Below are 7192 nucleotides of genomic sequence, written 5' to 3' on the forward strand. Positions count from 1 at the left end.
AAGCTTGTCTTGGGAGAGGACAAAATCAGAATGTGGAAGAAATGTTTTGAAGAATTGGAAGAATGTTTTGAAGAAACATTCAAGAGCATCTTAGAAATATTTTCTTTTGCGCAAGATTCTGGCAAGAATTGACATTTTTGGACATAGAATTGCAGCTCTGAGGAGCATTGTCCTGAAAGTAGTCTTTTTCTTCTCTTCCAAAACACTACTGGTCGTTAGTAGTTTACCCACATCAATCACGCTCAGCCTGCCTGGTGGTGTGTCTAGTGAGACTCATGGGAAAGACATTCTTCCTTCCCTTTTTTTTCATTCTTCCCTCGTGGGGTAGAAGAGCGGGAAACAGGGGAGGAGAAAATAGATTTGCTTTAGTGATTAATGTGCGAAAAAATCAATCTCACCCTCACCTAATCTGACAGTTGACTTTCTCATCAGGAGCACTGATTCCTGGTGTAAATACAGGTGATTGTTTACAGCTTTTGTTCTTGATTTTGGCGTGCAGGTGACAGGAGAGTCCAAATAACAATCCCAGCCAGGCAACTGGCTTTTTAAAGATGACACAAGTTTCGTCGCTCACCATTCAACCCTTTTAAGTTAGAAAATTTAATCTTCCTGTTTTATTTCTTCATTACTCATATACCTGCTCATGGAGGGGACTTTAGTTCCTTTATGTTTTTTAAAAAATTGTTTACTGGGTGCCTACTCTATCAGACTGTACGGGGGGATAGTGAGAGAGTATGCTGGTTACTGTGGGCATGCTGTACTTCCGGAAAGATATGTCTATTACATCATAACCCTAATAATTGTAAAATTACAGCTGTTGCAAATACTACAAAAGAGAAATACACAGCCCTATCAAATATATACCTATAAACCCTATATATACCAATAAACCCTATAGCAAATAAACCCTATTAGTAGTTTCTGATAGCAAGTACCAAAAGATATCTTAACATCAATGAACAATAACCATTTCTTCAGCCCTATAGCTCAGTGAGGATCAGTGGATCTGAGATGGGCTTAAAGGTAGCTCCATTCACAAAGCGTTCCTGCTCCTCATTGACCCAGCAGACAGCCCAGGAGGTTCTTCCCATGGCAAGGGCAGAGGCGTGAGAAGACAAAACTAAAGGTGCATGAGATTTTCAAAATTCTTTCCTGTTACCTGCTTTCATGCCATTGACCAAAGGAAACTAATAGCAAACCCAACATCAATGGATGGGGAGCGATATTCCTCTCTTGGAAGTGGGGAGGGATATACCTCTGAATAATAACCCAGCTTACTGCATTGGCTCATGGAGAGTAGTTTGTGGATGATTTGAGTAAGAATGAACTAAGTGAGGCAGAAAAAGAACAATTTGACTGGAAGCTCTATGGTGTGAGGGAACGCGGCGGGTTGGAGATATTGAAAGAAGGTCAGGGAGATTGGAGCTCAGAGGATGAGTGGCAACATGGAGCAAACTGCATCCAGAGAGATAAAGAGGGGCCAGACCATCAAGGGACTGGTGGTCTGTGCTAAGAATGTTGAATTTTTATCTCGAAGGTGTAGTAGTCAGTCTTGAAAAGGTATTTGTACATCGTGGTATTCTCTCCGCCCTCCCTTCCTTTTCTTCTTTATGAATTTGGAGCAAAAAATAAATATGTAAAATTAAATGATATGGATATGGTTTTCAATATACACTTTTCAAAAGTAATAGCAAGCCAGGAATTCCTTTAGGTTTTTTTTTTTTTCCATTTTGAATAGTTTGTTCTGTTTTATACTCCTTCATAAACCTAAGATAATACACATGGTTAAATTTAAGCAGAAAATTGATGTTACAAAGTATCTTTTTAAAATGGTCTCGCAAAATAAATAAAATAAAATATAATAGTCTGGCAATAGCATCTGAAATTGCATCACAACTTATATTAATGTGGAATCTTTGTGCATTTTGCTCAAAATGTAAAGGTGTTTACCTGATAGCATACGTAGTAAATCTGGACACTCTTCTGTTGCTTATCCATATTTCAACTATGCATATTTGGTAAGTGGACTGAAGTCTTGGCATATGTCTTCTCCTGTCTTATTTTCTCTTTCTAGAATATTCTAATATCCACTCAAAGATACAGTTTTAAAATTTCTTGGCAAAGAGTATTTTCATAATGTGAATATAACTAGGGTGATCATATAGTTTTGATCCAATCGAGGATAATTTTGAGAGTGAGAGCAAGACCCATTAAGAGTAACATATAAACCAGAGCCCCGCCTCTTCCTCTCGGTCCCATATTGAACTTAAGTTGGAAGAGGCAAGTCCAGTCTCAAAATGAAGGTAAAACCGCTGCCCGGTCACCCCCAACCTAACTCCAGCCATCACTGCCACCGCCAGGAGAAGGAAGGCCATGATCCAAAGGAACCAGAGCAGTTGAGAAAACTGTTTTTTGGTGGTTTGAGTTTTGAAACTACAGGTGATAGTTTAAGAGAACATTTTGAAAAATGGGGTACACTTACAGATTGTGTGGTGATGAGAGACCCCCAAACAAAACGTTCCAAGGGTTTTGGTTTTGTGACTTACTCTGGTGTTGGAGAGGTGGATACAGCAATGCGTGCCCGACCACACAAGGTTGATAGGCATGTAGCAGAACCAAAGAGAGCAGTTTCTAGAGAGGATTCTGTAAAGCCTGGTGCCCAACTAATAGTGAAGAAAATTTTAGTTGGTGGTATTAAAGAAGATACAGAAGAATATAATTTGAGAGTCTACTTTGAAAAGTATGGCAAGATTGAAACCATAGAAATTATGGAAGACAGGCAGAGTGGAAAAAAGGGAGGATTTGCCTTTTTAACTTTTGATGACCATGATACAGTTGATAAAGTTGTTGTTCAGAAACACCACATTATTAATGGGCATACTTGTGAAGTGAAAAGGGCCCTTTTTAAACAAGAAAGGCAGTCTGCTGGATCACAGAGAGGTCGTGGAGGTGGGTCTGGCAACTTCATGGATCGTGGAGGAAACTTTGGAGGGGGTGGTAACTTTGGCCATGGTGGAAACTTTGGTGGAAGAGGAGGCTATGGTGGTGAGGTGGTGTCAGCAGAGGTAGTTACAGGGGAGGTGATGGTGGATATAATGGATTTGGAGGTGATGGTGGCAACTACGGTGGTGGTCCTGGTTATAGGAGTAGAGGAGGCTATGGTGGTGGTGGACCAGGATATGGGAACCAAGGAGGTGGATATGGAGGTGGTGGTGGAGGATATGATGGTTACAGTGAAGAAGGAAATCTTGGAGGTGGGAACTATAATGATTTTGGAAATTATAGTGGACAATAGCAATCCAATTATGGACCCATGAAGGGGGCAGTTTTGGTGGAAGAAGCTCGGGCAGTCCCTATGGTGCTGGTTATGGATCTGGTGGTGGATGTGGTGGATATGGTAGCAGAAGGTTCTAAAAAAGTTTCAGAATAAAAGGGCTACAGTTCTTAGCAGGAGAGAGAGCAAGGAGTTGTTAGGAAAGCTGCAAGTTACTTTGAGACAATCGTCCCAAATGCATTAGAGGAACTGTAAAAATCTGCCACAGAAGGAACAATGATCCATAGTCAGAAAAGTTACTGCAGCTTAAACAGGAACGCCTTCTTGTTCAGGACTGTCATAGTCACAGTTTGCAGAAAGCACAGCAATTGGTTAATGCAATGTAGTGTCAATCGGACGTACATTCCTGAGGTCTTTTATCTGTTGTGGCTTTTTCTTTTTCTTTTTCTTTTCATTACATCAGGCATATTGCCCTGTAAATTGTGGTAGTGGTACCAGGAATAAAAAATTCAGAAATTTTTAACTTTTCAATATTTATGTAGTTCAGTTTTTCTACATTTTAGTACAGAAACTTTAACAGAATGCAATTTTGAAGGTGTTTCCTTGTGAGTTAACAAGTAAAGAAGATCATTGTTAATTACTATTTTGTATGGATTTTGCTAAAGTTAACCATAAAGAAACACCTGCTGACTTGCAGTTTAAGGGGAATCTATTCTCCGCATTTCCAAACCATAAAATGAATGGGCTCTGACACGTGGAGAGAATAGATATTTGTATGTTTGCAATGTGTGTTTTAGATAAATAAAATTGGGTGTTTAAATTAGCATATTTGTGAATTTAATAGCATTAAGATTTACTTCAAATGAAAAAAATCTCAGAATTGAAAAAAAAAATAACTTATAAACCAAGACTGTCCTGGGCAAACTGGACTCTGCTTACCCTAAATATATCCAGATAGGATTAAGCCCATTAAGACAAAATGTGGCGGGGGGGCACCTGGGTGGCTCAGTAGATTAAGCCTCTGCTTTCAGCTCAGGTCATGATCTCAGGGTCCTGGGATCGGGCTCTCTGCTCAGTGGGGAGCCTGCTCCTCCCCCCCCCACCCCCGGTTGTCTCTGCCTACTTGTGATCTCTGTCTGTCAAATAAATAAACAAAATCTTTAAAAAAAAAAAAAAAAGACAAAATGTGGTTCTTCTTTCCTGTATGGTTAGGAAGATGATTACCAGTAGAGGGTCTTATGCATGATACCTGGAGGTGTGTTTAACTTGGGAATTACAAAAGCTAATAAAGAATTGGTTGCTAATGACTGGAAGGATAAAGCATGTCTTCTGTGGAGAACTGTGTGTTCAGAGAAGGGGACTGGCTTTTATGTCTGATAGAACTGTGTTTGCCCCTTAGTGTGCACTGAAGACACTTTATGACTGTTCTGTTCCTGAGTTTCATCTTCAGTGATGCATAGACTTGTGAGAATCCGATGAGATGATACCTAACACAGAGTGAACATTCAACAAAGGTTATTACATGTGGTAAACTAAAAAGGATATATAATGGATTATGGAACCAATTTCTACTTCCTTGTTATTAAGAAACTGGTGATGATAATCCTTAAGTAAGGTGTCCAAGAGACAATTTCCAGTATGGCCCCCTGCATGCCCCAATTTCCTTTTCCCCTGAGCTGTCTGTTTGGGGACATCTGCTGCTTGCTCCAGAGGCCTTATTACTCACTATGGAGAGTGCCTGTTTTTTGTACTGCAGATGCTTCAAGCAGACACTGCTCACTGAATCTTCATGAACTGCCATCTTGAGAGGACTCTTCTTCCCTTGGCATGCTCTGTGGCATGCTGGGTCTCACAAAACCTGTGGATGGGCACAGCCATTCTCTCTGCAGAGGTCAGAATTGGACAGAAGGTGGAAATGTAAAATCTCCAAGCCTATTTTAGGGATAAGAGATTTTAAGCTTAGAGCAAAATCTTGAGAGTGGGTCTCGCCCACAGGTCCTCAACATTTCCTTATAACAAGATAAATATGCTCTAGTGATAATAGCTCAGAGATAGTGTGGCTTAATCATTTCCTGCTTCTGTCTTTAGGACTAAATTTCACCAACACCTCATGTAGTTAGCTAGTCAATGTTCAAGGTGCTATCTCATACCCAGATGGCTACCAGGATTTCAGCCAGATTTCTGTTGTTCTTTCTGGATAGCAATATTCCAAATGTATTCAAGAGAGCACTTGCACAATGTACCCACTTTCAAGGTCAGATGGGGCTGGGAAATGCTGTGCACCATGGCTCCTTCTTAGAGATCCATAACTCATTAGCATATTAAACACTGGTGTGTCCTACAGTAAAGACATCAGTTTAATGTTGACTCAGCATAACACAAACTTATTTGACTATGGCGACCTTCAGTCATTAACAACTATTAATAATCATGGTGCTAAGAAGGAACATCCATAGAAAATGCTGCTCCATAAAATATAGTTCTATTCTTATTCATCTCAGATATTTCTTTAAAAATATCTGCTTTTGCAGGCACCATGCAGAGGTGATCGGTTTTCATGCTCTTGGTAGGCACATATGATCAATAAATTCAGCTCCTAAGCAGTTTCCGTGATTATGTGATAAATCTGATGCACATGCAAATTGTCCTGGAGTCTGTGCAGTATTAGACCTACTGGAAAGGAGATCAAGCTGTGGTGCAAAATTAAGTACTTTAATAAACTACAGAAACAGAATGGATATCACAATTCATCTATTATGCCATCATTTCTAAGCAACTGATAAGCAGGGAATAATCTGGGGTTAAAAATGATAAATCCTGGGTTGCTCAGTGGGTTAAGCCTCTGCCTTCGGCTCAGGTCATGATCGCAGGGTCCTGGGATCAAGGCCCACATTGGGCTCTCTGCTCGCTAGGGAGCCTGCTTCCCCCTCTCTTCCTGCCTCTCTGCCTACTTGTGATCTCTGTCAAATAAATAAATAAATAAATAAATAAATAAATAAATAAATATTTTTTAAAAAATGATAAATCCAGTACACTGATTTCTGATCTAAGAGTCTAAAACTCTGAGGGGTTTGGACTAGCCAGTCAGGTGGGGTTGAGGTGGTCAAATCCTCACTTTAGCTTGTTCAGAAACTTAACTTCATGCATTTCTCTATGTGTAATTTAATTCTAAGGGACTGATCCAGATACATAACTCATAGGGGTGCCTAGGTGACTTAGTCAGTTAAACGTCTGTCTTCGGCTTCGGTTATGTTCCCAGAGTCCTGGGATCCAACCCAGCATCCGGCTTCTTGCTCAGTGGGGATCCTACTTTTCCCTCTGCCTGCTGCTCTAATTGCTTGTTCTCTCTTCCTCTCTCTCTCAAATAAGTAAAATCTTAAAAAAAAAAAACCCAGATATGTAACTCCCAGAGTCATAAATCTGAATATAACTTTATTTATTCATAATTGGGTGCAGGTCTCTATGCATTACTTCTTTAAATTCCCTGTGCCCATTCACAGTCCGACTCCCTGGGTCTTAGTGAAGACAGCTGCCTCTGTCTCCTGGGAGAGTGAATTTCTTTTCCATAAAAGTTTGATACCCGAGAGGGTCCGTGGTCGCCCCTGTGCCATCCTGACTCTGGAAACTTATCTGAGTGGACAATCCATCAATGAAACCAATCCATCACTGAATCATTGCCTCTCCCACAAGACTCATCATCCTCACGTACATGGAGTCCCTCTCAACCTTCTGGCAGGCTGACATAGACCCAGCTGTATATGTCTGATTTCACAGTACAGAAGCAGCTTAAGTTCTCACCCAAGGACCCTGCGTAAACTATTACAGAGATTTATATCCACGAATACTCAGCTAGTGATGACCATTAATTATGGCACTGATAACATTTGTAGTTTCCAGGGCAGTAGGATCGTGTTCTGT

The 7192-nt window shown here is 40.4% G+C and overlaps 1 pseudogene; it reads left to right on the forward strand.

The window, feature by feature from the left end:
• Nucleotides 1-2297: 2297 nt before the first annotated feature.
• Nucleotides 2298-3414, forward strand: LOC111158586 (annotated as a pseudogene).
• The last annotated feature ends 3778 nt before the right edge of the window (nucleotides 3415-7192 follow it).

Source organism: Enhydra lutris, unplaced genomic scaffold, assembly GCF_002288905.1.
Source record: "Enhydra lutris kenyoni isolate GAN:26980312 unplaced genomic scaffold, ASM228890v2 scaffoldscaffold60, whole genome shotgun sequence".
Taxonomy (NCBI): Eukaryota; Metazoa; Chordata; class Mammalia; order Carnivora; family Mustelidae; genus Enhydra; species Enhydra lutris.